General features: G+C 47.4%; 1 protein-coding gene across 8 annotated transcripts in view; it reads left to right on the forward strand.

The window, feature by feature from the left end:
* RUSC2 (RUN and SH3 domain containing 2) overlaps positions 1 to 17541 on the forward strand; it is a 54282-nt gene that overhangs the window by 18713 nt on the left and 18028 nt on the right. For 4 of the 8 annotated variants that reach the window (XM_084504375.1, XM_084504373.1, XM_084504381.1 and 1 more), the window contains exon 2: positions 2914 to 3019. The gene's annotated coding sequence lies outside the window, so the exon portion shown is untranslated. Of the gene's footprint in view, positions 1 to 2913; positions 3020 to 9166; positions 9312 to 14295; positions 14452 to 15798; positions 16060 to 17541 lie in introns of those variants that run through there. The other 4 variants (XM_084504378.1, XM_084504374.1, XM_084504377.1 and 1 more) reach the window with 3 other exon arrangements.

Consider the following 17541-nt stretch of genomic DNA (forward strand, 5'->3'; position numbering starts at 1 on the left):
CTCAAAGAGCAGGGCTTGCAAGAATGAGGAATGATTTTTTTTTTTTTTTCCTTTTTGAGGACTTTTTATAAAGTTTACAGCACTCCCTGCTTTCCTGATGGCCTGTGTGTTCTGTTGCTCCTTGCTCCAGGTGAGAAGGACCATACTGTTGGTTCAGCTGCAACCAACATCCCTCTGTCTGGCATTCCTGAAACAGCTGGGATGGTGGTGGATGGTGTTGCCTTGTCTCAGAGATCCAAATTTCTGCCACAAACAGTTAGCAAGGTGGAAAGGCAGTGAGCTGCTTGTGGATGCTCATGGGAAAGAGCAGTAATGTCTTTCCTTCCTGTGACTGTTCTACAAATGAGGTCACTGTGGCCTGGGCATGTCCTCGCAGCTTTTGCTGTGAAACTGCAGTGAAGGTGGGAAGGTTTCTTCCTGTTAGTACATGAGGTTAGTACTGACCTTAGTGACTGATTCCTGCATGGTACTTGAAGGCAGATAAAGATACTCCTGCCAAGGCAGAATTGAGCTGGGCTTTTTTTTTTCTTTCTTTTCCTGTGGTACTCTGTTCATGTCCTGGTTGCTGTCAGGAGAACAATGTGCTGCAGGTACGTGTGGGTCATACCCAGCATGAGTGCAGCACACAGGGCTCCCTATGAAGGGAGCTCTGCTGCAGCACAGCACTGGGAAGGGGATGTGTCTCCTCATGTGCAATTCATGGGTGGGAGAAGGCATCATGCATTCACTTCTCATCCCTTTGGAGCAAGGGGGAATGAGGTGAGATGGCAAAACCCCTGCCCCCCAACTGGGATGCATATAGGTAATATGATTAATGTTTCTTGATAAGCCAGAGGCATATCTGAGGCCACACGAGCATGAGGAAAGTGCTGAACTGAATAAACATGATGGGGAGGAGAGCACAGATGTTTATGTAGGGAAACAGTTGAAAAGTCATGTTTCCAAGGGAGTCCCTTGCCTGCTGCATTACTGCTTCTGTTTTTTTTAACAAAACAGCCCCAGACTCCATCAGCCTTGGCGTGCAGATCTGCCCCTCAAGGGAGGCATTCGCTTTGGTCAGTCGGTCAATGCCAGCGTCCCGTGGTGGGGACAGGGAGGCGGGCAAGCGCTCAGCCTGCCAGCATTTCTGCCGCCTCCCTCAGCGCTGGCAAGGCCCGCGGAGGACTGGGGAGGGCACCGACATAGTTTCCATTCTCCTCTCTGCTGTGGGAACGAGTCTCCTGGGTAACAAGCGTCCCTTGTTTTGCTCCGAGCCCGCGGCTGGGCCTGGCCACCTCCTTCCTCCCTGTTCTGGTTGAGCGGGCCGGCGGCGCCTGCTGGAGCCAGCCTTGGTTGGCGCTGACAGCACAGCAGGATGGGTCTCAGTGGGTCTTTCTGGCATGGCTTTTTACATCCACCTCTCCAGGGGCAGAAGCTTCTTCAAAGTACTGTGTGGCCTTGTTTTATTTGTTTTATTTGGTTGTCACTCTGAGTGCATCGGGCCCTTGATGGTTCTTCCTTTCTTTGCCCTGTGCATCTGCGTCACATTTTCAGCTGTTCTCTGACTTACCTGTCCCCTCTGTTTTGGAGGTGGGTTTTGGCTTGTGGACATAGAGCTTCTTCCTCCACAGATGCTTGGCTTTTTGTTTTGCCAAGCACAGGGCAGTGGCTCTGGGAGCAGTGATGGTGGCAGTGATGTCCCTCCAGGATGGCTCCCTCAGAGGAGCTGCTCCAGTGCTGGGATTATCTCCCCTGAAACAGCCTAGAACACATCTGGGTTTGTGGGATGTGTGGTTATGCCCAGATGTGACAAAAATAAATAAATAAATAGATAAATTACTGCACTGGGGAGGAAGGAGAGGGCTTCAGCTTCTATGCAGAAGAGAAACCCTAAAGGAGCCACACGTGTCCCTGCTGTGCCTCATAAGGAGCTGCACTGACTTGCATATGGAACAGGTTGTGGCTTTGGTGAAAGGGTGTTCCTTTGGTGAAAGGAAGGGGGTGAAAAAATCCTTTAATGTAGCCTTGGAAAACAGGAGAGCCTGGCCTTTTGCAGGTGGCAATGCTTTGTTTCAGGAAGGAGGGTCTGCTGTGGATTGCTTTGTGGGCATGCCAGGATTTAGTCCAGGTTATGGGTAGCATGATAATCACAGGCTCTGCTTAAGAGTTGCTGGGATTTTGGCTTGAGATTCCTTGTGACAGCCTGGACTTCAGACATCTTGTCGCTGTGAGGTATTTGACACTTGTCAAGGTGCTTGTGGCTGCCTCTCACTCTGAGGATGACTGTGTTTCAGGGACACTCTGTAGGTGCTGTTGATGAAGCTCTCTAAGACAATGCACTACAGAAATGTAAAAGAAGCTTCAAGAAGCTTCTTGTAGTTTTCCTGATCTTTCAGTGTTAAGTCCTCCCATCCTCCTCCTCCTCCTGTGCGTTACTTTGCAGTTTTATCACCAAGGGCTCTGGCTGCCATTATCAATTGTAGAAACACAGCAGTCTGGTTCCTTTTGCTTTCATTTACAAAGCCATAAGAGATCAGACAGCTTGCAGTCATGCAGCATCAGAAACCCAAGCTCATCACCTAATAAGATGCTTCAGCTCTGTCCTATGGCATAGGCTTTGATTTTATGCTTCTCCTCCTGCTACCTTCCTGATTTCCCTGTTCCTGTAAGAATCAATCCTCCATCTTCCAGCCTGATTTGTTCTCTCCCTTCCTCTCCTTCTCTGCTCCCTCCTATGCCCTCCCTTGTCTGAGGTCCCACAGGGACTGATTGCAAGCCGGAGTGGCTGTGCTGTGGGCATGCTTGCTCCTTCACACGCAGCAACGTCACAGCAGCAGCAGCAGGAGCATTGGAGATGTGATTGCGCAGACCCTCTGCATTGCCAGGGATGCAGCTGTAACAAAAAAAAAATAATTGACTCTGTGTTTCCCACAGCATCCTGGTGAGAGAGCACGGAGCCCACTGGAATCAGAGTGCTCAGCGCTGCCGGAGCGGAGCGTGTGCAGGGAGAGGAGACGGGGAGCAGAGGATCTGTGGAAAGGTGAGATGGAGAAATGAGTGGGGTGGGCATTTGCCTTACTGATGGTTTTCAGACCGTCCATTGTCCTGTGAAGCGGCTGGCTTGCTTGTTTCTGCAGAGATTGCCAGCTACCCAATGAAGCTTAAAGATTTTAGGATCGCTTTGTCTGTTCAGAGGCTGCGTTGCTTTGGAGCTGTCGTGATTATAATTATGCAAGGGAGTGAAGAGGCTGGTATTGCTGTGCAGAATGCGTGTTTGTCCATTGTGGCTCTGAAATAGCGGTTGTCACGTCCGGGGCTGGTTGTGCAGAGGCGATCCGCATTTCTCCCCAACAGTGCTCTCTTGGTGCAGTCGCACAGCTCTCCATTGTGTCTGCCATGACAGCCGAGCCCACACGGATTGTTGTGGTCCCACGAGCTGTCACGCTCTCTGTGCATCCCCGGCGGTGATGCTGCTGTGCAGCTCAAAAGCTGTTTTGACAGACAGCATTTCCATGAAAAGGCAGAAACAAAGGACGCGAGCTCAGGAAGGGCTGCTGTCATTATGGCTTTCGGCTTTTTAAAACAAATTCGTTCTTTCTTCTTTTTTAACACGAGTAAATCAATTGCTCAGAAGGCATTAGGATAAAATAGTGTGGCAGGTAAAACCTTGCTCATCTAAAAAATGATACACCGGGATCTGTGCAGACTGGAATCCTTTGTGTTGCCCAGGGTGTGTCTGTGCTGGCTGTGTAAATGAATGCTTTCTCCCTGCCTCTTTTTGCCGATCAGATGAGAAAGGTTATCTCAGAATGAAGGAACTGCTATTTTTAATTACTGAGATGAGTGGTCTGGGCTGGGTACCAGTTACTAGAGCTTAATTACATGGTTCTGTTATAACCAAATCCATCTTTTCCCTCCTCCCTGCCTTCCTCCTTCTTTTCCCTCCCCCACCCCCTGCACAAATCCTTCCATCAAATTGCTGCTGCACATGCAAAAGGAGAAGAGCTTGAACAAAGAGAAGGATCTATATGGGAAAGGGATATGGATTGATCAGGATGACAGTTAGTGAGAACAATAAGGCAAAGGTACGGAGGAATGATTTGGGTATCTGCGATGCAGTGACGTGGCTGTAGGGGAACGTATACATGGGCATGTAGTAATGTAAGTAAATAAGCAAACAGAAGATGCAATCTTTTGGGCTTATGGAAAATGCTGAGCATGTGGGGTTGCAATTGTAGGTGTTTGGGAGGAACGTGGTGTTAATGGAAGTGACATTAACATTGGCTATTGAGAAACAGATCATACAGGGACTGGATTGATGGGTGTTGTAAGGGTGTGTGGAGTATGGGGGAGTATAGAGATCTTCTGCATTTATTTTTTTTTTAACCTCCAAACACCTAGAGCCTTGCCTAGCAGTGCTGCTCATAAGTGAGCTTGGCACATTTAACCTCTTCACAAAACCCTTCTGCAGTGTGCCAGCTTGGCAGAGTGCTTGGGGCAGCTTAGCATTGAAATGACCCAAGAGTAGTTCAGATAAAGCATCTTTAGGCCTGTCAAGTGCCACAGGATGGTAGGGATCATATAGATAAAGTGGTGAGTGTTTGGCAGAGCTATAGAGGAACCTTGGAGCGGAAAAGGCAGGTGCGAGGAGCATTGCAGAGCTAGAGGAACAGAAAGCTGTGGGTCAGAGACACACAGGGCACAGGGGAGGAAATCTGGCTTCGTGGTCAGGGAATGTAAATATGTTGTTTGTGGTATCATTCTCCAGCCTCTCTCACTGTGTTCCCTGTGTGCATCCCCACCTGGTTTGTTGAGACAGGCGCGATCCTCAGCACAGCCTTTTCTGCAGCAGTTGTCTGAAGAAACCATTTCACTGCTGCAGATTCTCAGACAGTCGTTCCCTCCCCATCCCTCTCCATCCCCCTCCATCCCCCTCTCTGTGTCCCCAGGCCTCCGTCCCATTCAGCCTGATGGAAGTGGGTACTGGGAAGTGCTCCTTGTGTTGTGGGAAGAGGGAGACGAGCTCCTGGACCGTGTTTGTGCTATGGAGAGGTGGTTCTGCAGAGCAGCCTCTTGCAGGAGGGTGCTGGGGGCAAGAGCAGCACGTGTGCATCCATAGGTGCATCAGAGGATAGGTCATGCAGCGAGGTAGATCACTGCAGATGCACATACTTGTGTCGTGCTCTGGAAGAAAATCTGTGTACAGTCTGTTTACCACATTTGCGTAACAGAATGAAAAGAAGGTGGTGCAGCCTGCTTTGCTGCATGGGAGGGAACACTCCTCAGGACGTGTAGGCTGTGCCTCGCTGGTAGGTGCCACTCTTACAGGAACATCTGTTAAGCCGTGAGAGTGCACAGATAATCTCTGCCCTGAGATGCTTGAGCCTAAAAGATGGACAAGAGCTTCTGGTGACTGGAGCTGGCTGAAATGATTCGCAGCAGGGAGATAAAATCACTGCTGTGTATCTTCTTCACTGCCTTGATGCAAAATGGAGGGATGAAGTGCAGCTGGTTCCCGGGGTCCAAGGGCCTGGACCTGCATTGCACAAAGTGCAGGTGCCTAGGAGAGTATGCAGTGGACTCAGAAGCAGCTGCCCATGGCTCCACTGCTGCCTGTCAGGGTGCCTGAGGCTCTGGTAGCAAGCAAGGAACAATTTCTCTGTCCCAGAGATGTTAATTTTCTCGCAGTCTGATGCTCCTGGTGAGACAAGGTCTCACTCTGGTGTTATTCCTGATAGCCAGACAGTAACCTGCCTTTAGCAGCCCCATGTTGTGTTTTGCCCCATTTTTCGTTTATTTTCCAGTCTCATTATTCTTTGCCAATGTTTTCTGAAAGCCTTATGTAGTATTAAGGGCAGGCTGATAGATCTAACATGGGTCACTTCCCTTTCTCTTTCAGAATAGATACATGCTTTACCTTTGTTATTTGCCAGCCACCTGGCTTCAGCTCCTTTCTCTCTTTCTTCTTCCTCATGGGTGTTTTTATCGAAAGCTCTGTTGTTAGCTGTGATCGTGCAATGATTGTTTCATTGTTCTGGGATCAAAAATATCTCGTCCTTTCTGATTGGAGCGTATTAATCTCATTGGATTTGTTTCCACTTCAAATGCTCATTTCCTTCTCTGCACCCTCTTTTCCCTGTATTGTCTAACCTGTCATTGACGCAGCTTCCATGTTCTTCTTCATGCCAAAACCGTATCAAAGATGAAGTCTCTGCTTGACTGTAATAGCCTTCTCGGTGTGGTTATTCATTCAGTTTGGTCAGGAGCCCTGTTATTCTAATTTCCTCACCTTGCTTGGTGATTCCAGATGTTTTTTTTACTTACTATGTACATTCGAAGTCTTTTCTGCAGTAATTACCTAAGCTCTTTGTTCTTGTTGGCTTTGTAACTGTTCTGCCTGGTATTCCAAAGATCTGCTCTTTGAAAACCAAAAAGGTTTCATCACAGAGCTGCTTGCTTTTTACTCTTCTGTTTCATGTAAACTGGATCAGCTTGAGATACTCAGTCCAAAGTCATTTCTATATCATAGACTCTGGGCAATAACTCATCTCAATAGGCAAGGTCCTGATGCACCTGAGTACTGATTAAACACAAGAAACACAAAGAAAAAGTGAGAGAGGCGGAGATCTCTGTGTGTGGGTAAGACACTGATGATATGAGATGGAGATGCCTCCCTGTCAGCTGTGGAATCACATTTAAATGAGAAAAAAATGTCCCCGTATTTGTGGTAGTTATTAAAATCCCATTGGAGGTGGGAAAATTCATTTATCTGCTACCTTTGCTGCTTTGCGCAATGAATCCTGATGTGGATAAAGTGCTTCTGGTGGCCTGGTCTGTAGGTCCAAAAGAGCCAGAAGGCTACCCGGTCCCAGAGCTATGCAAAAGGCTGCAGGATAAGGCTTGGAGGAGCTGAGGGAGCTTGGCTGGCAGGGGGTGAAATCCATAGCAATGATCAATGACAGCTGTGTTGGTAACCAGCCTTAGCAGGGATTTGTTGTGTTATCTGCTGAGCAGGCTCCCTGCGTGCCGCAGCATTCATCTGGAAGTTGGTTAGTCTCCAAAGAGAAAGTAATGGGCTGTCAAAATGGCTCTAGTCCCTGATTCTGCTCCAGTTTTCTCTCTTGACAAAAATTATTTTAGCATTCATTTTCTGAAATAAGTGGGTCAAAGCAGGGACACACCTGTTACGATGAGAGCAAGTGCAGGCTTGTCCACGAACTCTTCCTCTCCCCACCACAGTTGTGTTGTAACCTCAGGAATATGCAGATAATGTTTTTTTCTCCATCCATCAGACACATGCAAATATTTCTCACTGGGCAAGGTTGCTGGTAGTTTGGTGGCAGTGGCATTTGTGCTGTGGGCAGTTTTGTTCACGATGCATTCACATCAAGAAACTGCAGTGTGGAGGTCAGGGCTCAGTGCTCCGGGTGCCACGCAGAGCGGTATAAGAAAGAGCCTTTGTTCCCAGAAGCTCTTGAAATTGAAAAACAGGCCAATAGGTAGAGCTGCCAGGTGGGGAGAGCTTGAAGAAACACAGAGATGAAGATTATGAGTTCAGGTGGTCATCTAGATAGGGAAAAAAAAAAAAAAAAAAGAGGATTGCAGTTGTTAACTCTTGCAAATGAGCTGCCCTGAGCTGCAATGTGGATAGGAGACCCAGACTAGTGTGCTGTGTACTTGGGAAGGGGTTGGACACATGGACAAGGGATGAGTACAGGACTGGGAAAGTCTGCCTTCATGCTGGTTCCCAGATGCGCAAGAGACTCACCTGTGCATCTGTGGCTCTCTTTGCTCAGGAACATTCCTGCATAACTGTGCAAGGAAAGAAAAAAGCATGCTGTTTCAGGATTTTTATTTTGGGGGGGGGTGAGAACTCAAGTTATCTATGTGATGTTTGAGCTGATGTGTTAACCGTGATACAGTCAACTCTGGGAAAATCTTGTGCTCCTGAGTGTTGGCTAACACAGACTTGATTTGATCTTCACTCAGCTCCTTCTGGCCCCCAGGGAATGGGCTCTTCAGGTGCTGCTCTTGAAGGGAACAAGGAGTCCGTGCTCTCTACATCGTTAGGCTAATCTCACTGGTTTGTTTTAATTCCAGAGCCACGCCTGATGATGGGTGAACTGGCACCAACTGCAATTACTTCTGGAGAAGTGTGACCTAAATGCTTGCAGTGGGCAGGTTTTTCTCCACTCTGCCCTGCACACATTGGTACAGGAGCAACCACATGCCTGCTTAGCCTCCTTTTACCTGGTACTTCCAATTCATGTAAATTGTTTATTAAGGCACCTTCTTTTGGTCCCCCTCTGGGGCTCCCATGGCAAAGAGCAGGACACAAGCATTGTGCTTCTTGCCACGTGTGTTCTCTGTACCTCAGATAGCATAGCTGTCCTCACAGATGTCCTTCTCAGCAGGGAAAATGACCCATCTGGACCATTGTGCTAGGAAAATTTGTTATTCTTTGTAGTGAGGCTATTTCCAGTGCCTGCTTGCACTGCATTTTTTCCCCTGGTAGACCAACCTTCAGACCTTTCCCGGTAACTCAGCTGATAAAGTCATAAGCCCATGTATAGGAAGATCCAGTGGAGGTGTAAATAATCCGTATCTCTGGTCCCAAGATATTTCTGGCCCACCCTGAGTATCTTCCCTGGCTTTGCCTCATTCCTTATGATCCACGGCAGGAGCGACACATCTGCCCTGAGGTCTGGCTTGCTGTGGCTGCCCTCTCCATCACTGCTTGTTAGCACATGAACAGTTGCAGCCACTTTTCAGGGATTTCTTGCCTGAATATGGCTTATCATGAGCAGTGATTGTAGCTTGACCCTTCAGAAGAACAGCAAGTGGGCTTCAGCAGGCATCTGCACTGAGTCATTTTCTGTCGCCAACAAAATGTTCTCCCTAGCCCACATTCAGTGGCATCTTACTTAATCTACTGCTAAGAGTTATCCTCCAGCTGCAGGTCATAGTCCTTGTGATGGCCATGGAGGGGAGCATCTTCCTTACTCAGATGTCTTGCCTCAGCTCCATGTCATATGCCTCATTTTCATTTCTGCAGACACTTGCTATTTATAATTATTGGATGTATAAAGCACTCTGAAGGTGGTGACTACTCCTCGTGTCTGTAAGCCTGACAGCCTTCTTGTTCCCACTTGCTTTCATTCTGTTTCCTCTTTTCCATGCCTTTCAGGGGGGACTTGGGAGAGGAAAAGTGAGGCTGCAGTGAGCGCAGAGAGACCTCAGACATTCCTAGAGGTCTCTATCCCCGAGGACAGGAGGACTAGCCAGTTCATGGCACGATAACAGGGGAGGAGAGGAGGAACTGTCAGAAACAGGTATGTCCCAGCACTGACAAACAGTGGGCATGAAGGTGGTTATCACACAAAGGTGGCAACACTCTCATCTCAGGTCATTCAGCATACTTTCGACCATATCTTGCTGAGACACCACTAGCAGTCATTGATCCCTTGGGGTATCTATTCTCTGTGCTTCTGCTGGTGACTGCACAAGCTTTAAAGATCCCAGAAAAAAGCCTCCATCTCTGTAACTGACCCCTCTCAGGCTTTGTGCTGCTGACATGGTTTGGTTTTGCAGGGTGTAGAAATACTTCTAACTGAAGCAACTTGTGTGTGTTTGTCCGGGAGGTGCAGGGGGGTGATTCCTCTCTTTACCAGAGGATGTTCCACAGGCAGTATTTTGGTCTCCTATCTTGTTGCCTGCTTTCCCCTTGGCACAAATTGAGTTTAAAAAATAAAAACCACAAAAACCTCTTGGCCTGCTGATAAAAGCAAAAGGAGAATCTTCTTTCATGGAGGCAGGCCACCAGACCTCGCTGATTAAATAAGCAAATTTCACCAGACAAAATTTCTTTCAGTCCAGACCTTAATCAGATGTTGAGGACGCTGTTATCTCTTGAGGGCCCACAAAGAGAATCTGCATGAAGACAGGTAAAACTCCCCACACACATACCCCAAGTATTTGTGGAAGTTGAGGGTGCAAAACCCCCAAAAAACAAGCTCCAGAGGCAGTGAAAACAAACTCCTTTCCTCAGAGAATGTGTATTTGTGAAAAAAACCCTTGGTTTCTTCTATGCTAGTCTTTTTGTAAGCCTGGAGTTTTTGAGCTTGATGCTGACTTCAGTAAATGGTAGAAGAGTTTAACAAGGATAGCCACAACAGTGTACTTTGCCAGATTCCAAATTATCTGGCTTTGAACTACCAAATGCCATGGTTTTGATGTCATGCTGGCCATAAGGAACTTTACTAATGAACATCTATATTTAAATGTTAAGGTACATAAGAAAAGGAATGGAAAATGATTATACAGAGTCCTTTAATGTTGATACATAAAGCAGAGGGCATCCCACCACCGACTGGGAAAGTGTGTGCAATTAATTAGTCACCCCAGCTCAGAAGGATGACTACAGACTTGGTGGGAACTGAGAAACTGCCCAGGAATCTGAACAAAGACCTGGAAAACTTTCATAACTGGAGAGACTGAAGAAACTGGAATTATTTGTGTGAAATGGAAAACTGTAGGATTCATAATATGAAATAATGAATGGTCTAGAGAAAGAAGATAGTGATTGATGTGCTGCCCAGCTTGTAACGTCAAAGTATTCCAGAGAATTAAGGAGGATTATTTGAAACTAATAATAGGAATAATTTTCACATACTGTGATTAATTAGTCCATGAATCTTGCTGTTAAAATTAAAGCCCAGCAATATTCCCAAACGGCTTGGCATTTGTGTGAATAACAAAGACTACCCAGCGTATTTATAGCACATGTTCAGAACAGAAGTTGCAGAGTTTTGAAACCTCCTGAGATAGAGCTGAGCCCTATCTCAGTGTAAGGGCTTAGGAGGGACAAATTCTTCCTCACCACATGATGTAGATACGAGATGTGGTCTTCTTTGAGACTTCTGGTACAGAGAAGACACAACAGCTTCAGGAAAGAAGATTTCCAAACGTGAGCACGCCCTATAATGAAAGGTCTGGAAGCCTACTGTCTTGAGGGGTCTCCTCTACCCTCTTGAACATGCTTGAAGTGATTTAAAGCAGAGTGATCTTCCCTCTGGTGCATCCCCAGGAACGCTGACCTGCTCATCCAGTACAGAGCCAAGGATCATCTCGGTTTGCTCTCCCTTTTTCTCCACTACTATAGGTCTGTGCATCCTCCGCCGCCCGGCAAGACTTTCCTTAGCAGAAGACCTTGGTTAATCCAGGGTTATCAGATTTAGTTAGTTAGACCCTTAATGCTCTGTTGAGCCCAGTCATTCCAAGCCTAATTAGCACATGAGCTGTCTTCTGGAGCATTATCCTAAAATAAATGTCTCACTCAGGGCAGCTGATCACTGTCCCAGCCGGAGCTTTACAAGCCGAGTTTGGTTTGAGGTGCCAGCCCCTGCTGAGGGATAAGTTTCTCCTCTCAGAAGAAAAGTATTTGTAATCATTAGTAGAGCCTGGTCTGCTTCATAAGTATTTTATTAAGGTTCTGGCTTGCCTTTTGTTAGTTCTGTTGCGTGGAAAATATTCTGTTATGTAAATTAATGCTGCAGTTTCATCCAGATCCTCTGAGCTCTGCCTCGCTGCCGTGCAAACACATACACAAGTGGAGAGAGACGGGTGTTGGGATGGGGACAGCTCTTGTATGTGAGCAGGATGAAAAGCTTGGGGCTGCTCAGAGGGGTGGCAAACGCAGCAGGAAATATAATGCTCTCCTTCTCCTAACACAAGGACAAGTAATGAAGGTAAATATTGGTAAATTCAAAAGGACTGACTGACAGCTACCACTGTGGCATGTAATTACCTATAGAGCTCAGTGATTCAGGATGTTGCAGGGTCCAAAGGTTCAGAAAAAAAAAAAAAAAAAAGAAAAAAAAAATCTGAACACTATCAGGGATATCAAGAATATGTAGCATTATGATTGTAAGGGCACCTAGCTGTTTATGGAAGGATTATGAAACCTGCTTCTAGACATAAAGTATTCTCAAGTGGAGGCTGCCCATGTCTGAAGGGGGAAAATGGAACAGCCAGTTGCTCGTTTGCCCACTTTGGGGTTATAACACCTCATGCTGAGCCTCTGAACTCCGCTGCCAAAGGCGAGGGACCAGGCAGTACTGGCCATCTGATTCAGTCCACAGTCTTCTGTGCTCCCATGCTGAAATTAAAAATTCCCTGAGGCTGTTGATCCATGAAGGCTAAATATGTTCATCTGTCCGATGCTTCTTTTTCCTCCCTCTGTTTCTGAGCTAGTGGCAACAGTTGCCCTAGATTTTTTAGTTCTTGGAAAAAAACAGCATTCTTGGTAGACTTGTTTTGGGCAGGGAGGTCACATCAAGACCTGCTGTGTAGGGCAAAGAGCAGTTTCTAATCTTGCATGGTCTCAATATGTGCTGGGAGCTGGGAAGGGTTAAGGTTTTCTGCAGTCTGGGCAGGACTCAGCTGTTGGACATAGCTGCTGTTTGAAAAACCATTTAGATTTGCAGTGTGTGGAGGAACATCTAATAAAACCAGCCTGCTGCTGGGATGTTTTTCTGTTTGTGTTTGCTTTTGGAGCTTCTGATCTGGTTGCACACAGTATGTACTAAATTTGTTGTACAATTGCATAATTTGAAAATAATAAAGCTCTGCAAATGCAGGTATTCTGGATAGCTGGCAGAACTGATGCCCATCACTGTGAGGTAACGCCATACCTGCATTGCTTCTATTCACATGGCTGCTGTAACAAACCATCATAACACCACTGTGTTCAAGTCTGAAAATTATTCTGTAAGGGCTTTTTGACATCTCTAGCTGTTTTGTTTTTGGTGGGTTGTGGGGTAATACTTTAGTTGTTTCAAGAACTTGTTCCCCATGGGTTTTTTCTTCAATTTCCACTGAATACCCTATCCACGTTTGCTGCCCATTCTGCTTTTGCTGTGTTACAACATCTGTAACGTAATGTCATATATCTAGGTTGTACACCTAAAATCTGCTGTCCCAGAAATGGTTTTTCACTTGACACTGAGTGATCTGTATATATGTGGAGCTCTGGGTTAAACAGTAAGCATAATTTCACAGCCTCTCTAACTGAGCTGTCTTACAACTGAGCACCTTATTTCTTGCATTTTCATCCTTGGTCGCTGATATTTTTGCCTTGCAGTAAGGGTTCAGGCTTGCTTTGCAGCTGTGATTCCTGCCAGGCATGGTCTTGACAGAAAAGCAGTGCTGTCTCAGCCTGGATAGACAGCAAGTAATAATGAAGTCATGCAGCCATGGAGTGGCTTGTGAGTATGTTTGTGCTGACCTGTGCTGCGGTAAGATCTTATTCCCTGTGAAGACAGGCCTTCTTTGTCACTTCTAGGGCTTAGCTCATCTCTTCTCCCCAAGTCACGAAGGTGATAGGGCGTCTAGAGATCCATCTTGAGATGGAGCTGTCCTCATTTGCTTTCTTTGTGCAGACAAAACTTCTGAAATTATCCTCCCATAACCCTTGGGTAAGCAGGACAGCTCCTTTGTCACAGTCTGAGCAAAGCCGAGCTGTCTGAAGCCATCTTCCAGGAAATGTTAGGAAAGTCCTGAGGGTCCAGTGGGAGAGTTTTGTGACCTATTAATTCTAGGGATGCTTCACATCCCCAGCAACCTCTGAAATCTCCAGTGCTGGCAACGTTCCCACCCATATGAAGCATTTCTGCCCTCTGTGCCTCTTGCTTTGACCTCAGGAGCCTTCACCCCTGCAGCACACACCTGAGCGAGGATGGCTGCTTGCTCACAGTTGCATGTGGCCATATCACAGAGGTGCTGGGAACAGCCTTGCCATCTTGTGTGCCTCCAGGCACAAGTCAGGGAATCAGCTTTGATCCATGAAGCCATAGACGTGGTCCTCAGTTGATCATGTCTATACAAAGAGCATATTCATGAAGTAGCCAGCTGATAGTCACAGCCCTGATTCATGGCTAAGCCCTGGAGAAACTGCAGCCACGGAGGGGTTCAGCCTGACATCGGAGCTACTGAGTCTGCCCGGTAATTTCATTTGCTTATTGGATATTTTTTTATTTTCAGCAAGGGTTCTTGAGGGCTTTGGGAATCATGTAGCAGCCAGGCACCAGAACCCAGCTGGATCCATGGTTCAGGAAGGAATTGTGTAATTTCTGTTCTTACAAAATCTTAGATATGCTTTCAGAGTGCTCAGGCTGAAAGATGCTATGGAAATGCAGCCCCTCCTCCTGCTGCTGCCACTACAGCGTCTGCGATAAGAAAGGATTTACTGTGCTTGGAGTTTAATTCAGCAGCAATTTCAGTGAGATGTTAACATCAGAGTCTCTTTCTCCTCTGCAGATTTGCATATGGTAATTAGGAGCATATGTGGTGGGGGCTGGGGCAGAGGATGGCCGGAGGAGGAGGAGGAGGAGCAGATTCCAACCCAGATCACCGGGGCCATGTCCCTGAGTCACGGCCTGCAAGTGGCTCCTGCTGAGTGCCACATGCCAGCTGGTGAGTCACGGAGCAAAGGAGCACAGACACGGGAGAAACTGGTTCAGTCACTGTCCAGTGGTGGCTGGCATGGAGCTGCTCCCTGAGCTACTGTTAACGCCTTCTGTAACTCAAAGTGCCCCAAACAGCTGGGACTTCTTTTCCTCTGACTAGGAGGCAGTACCTGCTCATCCTAGTTGTGTCATTGTTAGGCACGCACGCACTACCTATTATTACTTTCATCTTGCTCGCCCTGTCATCTCTGCTGGCAAGCTTCTCTTCCCTGACCCGAGCAGCTCCTTGCTGTCACGTGCACAAGGCTGTGATTGACCGTCACATGCTGCCATTTCCATTTTGAACGCATCATAATCCTATATAGCTCTGGGATGTAATGATACATTAATAATGGACTTAGTCAGGCTGTCCTGGAAACCTCTGCAAAAAATCTCTGGCCCAGGCAGCACCTTGCTGTGGAAAAGAAAGTGGTCTTTTCAGGAACTTGCTCAAGACCACAAGAGGAACCAGCCTGACTTGAGGCAGAAATTTAATAAGTATCTAGTCCTTCAATCTTGTGGCAGTGCCCTGGAAACACTGGGTGCTGGAATATTCACCCTGGAACCAAGCAGACCACCTTCACTCTGCTCCCTGTTCCCTGAGGGAGGGAAGGGCAGCAGGAGGCTTAGGGTGACTCGAACAACTGCTATTTCCTCTTGCACCTTTTCTTTCATTAAACATGCTGGATAATTTATTAAATCATTTAATGAAGGCGTGAACTTGGCAGAATAGTATTAAGTGGCAATAAATGAGCAGATGTCCAAACAAATACCACTAGCTAGTCCCACCCTACTACAGCTTACGGGCTTCCCAAGTCCTCAAATCCGTTCTCTTTTTACTCACTTGGATAGCTCAGTTCTGTCCCCAGGCCATTCACCCTGTGCCCCTTGCTCCATCTTCATCACGCTGTTCCCTGAATGCTCTCCAGCTCGCTGGAATTTTCCTATTGAGTTGTTTTGTTTTGTTTTTAACCATTCAGTGCTTTCAACCAGTGCTTTCTGGCAGCTTTTGGGTTGACAAAGCTGGGGCAGGGATGAGCTGCGTTACTGGGATATTGGAAACTGGTGGCAGAACCAGTGAGCAGCTGCCCCAAGCCCTGAGAACCCCCACACTGCCTGTCCTGTGGGGTGGCTGGAGGGTGACTTTTGGTTTCAACTCTTCCCACAGCCCTTTTGCCAAGAGGTAAACCTACAGGCAGTGAACTGGAGCCCTCTTTCCTCATGGAGCAATGAGAAGATCTCTGTATTGTGCCTGTGGCTGCAAGCTCACACGAGGTGCTGCTCTTTGCAGCATTTCTACTCATGCTTGTTTTGTAGAGCTGTATGGCTTCTTCAGCTGCGTCAGTGCAAATGTTCTGCAGGAGTCAGGGATTCACGTGGAACGATGCCGAAATAACAAGCAGCTCCAATACAAAAGGATTTTTGCCAGCTCATCTATGGAACTAAATGCCCAGCTTTTAACCCCATTTTTCCATCTTTCACCCTTGAGTCACTTGCTCAATCTTGGTTCATATGAGGAAGATGACAATGACTGAAACCATAGCCATTCAGAAAAAGGCAGCAAGAACCATCACAGGTAAAAATGTTTATACTGGGCATTTGATTTCACAGATGAAGGGGCTGAGATTTGTAAAAACAGTAATCTGTTCAGAAAAGCCAGCCTCCAAAAACGCCAGCAGCTCCTCCAACTGACAGACCCGATCATCTTGCTCCTGCTTCTTCTTTCTCCATTCTCTAGGCACAGCCTTTTTGCATTTAAATCACATTTATTTCTTAAATCTCAGCATGCCTCCCTTGCTATTGCCTTATATCTTGTGAGAAAAGCTGGGTCACTGTCTTCTGGACCCAGCCACGCTCTGCATGCAGTGGCCAGCATCGAGCAGAGCAGGCTCTCAAGCAATCAGTGACGGAACTCTGAAAGTGTGCCCAGAGTGCTAACAGATAGCAGGATAAGCCTGGGGGGTCTGTGACCACCACACCTCACCATCAGCATGTGGAGGAAAGGCCCAGATCGCTTCTGCACCTTCCCAGCAGTGTTACAGTGGAGCTGTGCTGCAGAGGCCAAGGAGCTGCACTGACAACCCTCAAATCAGCGCAGCATCCTCAGCCTTTGAGGGTGGAGGAGAGGAGAGAGGTGGAGGCCTCTGTGTAGTGCTCAGACCTGCACTGGCCTGAGGAATCCCCAGGTAATGAGGTGCCTTCCCCAGATAACCAGTAAGCACCTCAAGAAAGAGCTGACTGAATAAACAACCCACCTTCCCCCCTTTAGCAGCAGATGGTGTCAGTATGGAGCAGGTGAAGAATTTTGACATTTGCAATCAAAATGGGTGATGCGTCTAGAGTCACGGTGCTCCTTGCTTGCCTCCCAGCCTTGTGCTGCTGTGACACACTTTTCCATTTTCCATTGCTGGGTGATGCTGTGTTTGCTGTTGTGTGTTTAGGACTGAGAAAACTCCAGCACTCTGTGGGTTTGTGCTATTGCGAGTGATAAATAAGAAGAATTAACCTATTTGGCTAAAAGTGTCTGGATACAGGCTACCTATCCCTACTTCTGGAAATCTCTCCTTGCAAAGGGGTGTGATGGCTTTACATAGAGCTGATCAAAGCCAGCAGAATCTGAAATTACTCTTCTTGCTGGATTTTACACCCTAGTGTAGATCTCAACTTACCATACCCTAAACAGAAGAGGGAGGATCCTTCTGCAGTCTTCCAGAACGAGGGAGGAAGAGGCAAGAGATGGTATGTCCAGGGAGAATGGGTTGGGAAATGAGCAGTCCCTGAGCTGGCAGTGCCACTGCCTAACCTCCCTGCATCCCCCGGACAGGAGGACGTGCAAACAAAACTCATGCATATCCCTAGGGCAGCTGTCAGAAGAATGGCTCCCAGCAGGAGCTGGCAGCATGCCCCCTTTGATATTGGACCTCAGAGCCTGGTGCTGGGAGCAGGGTGTAGGTGCAGGCAGAGATGCTGCAGCATCTGTGACTGTGAATCACAGCTGCCACCGACACCAAGCAGCCGGGCAGCGCTGCGTGTTGCAGCCAGGGCTGCAGAGGGACAG

The sequence above is a fragment of the Aythya ferina genome, assembly GCF_964211825.1.
Source record: "Aythya ferina genome assembly, chromosome: Z".
NCBI lineage: Eukaryota > Metazoa > Chordata > Aves > Anseriformes > Anatidae > Aythya > Aythya ferina.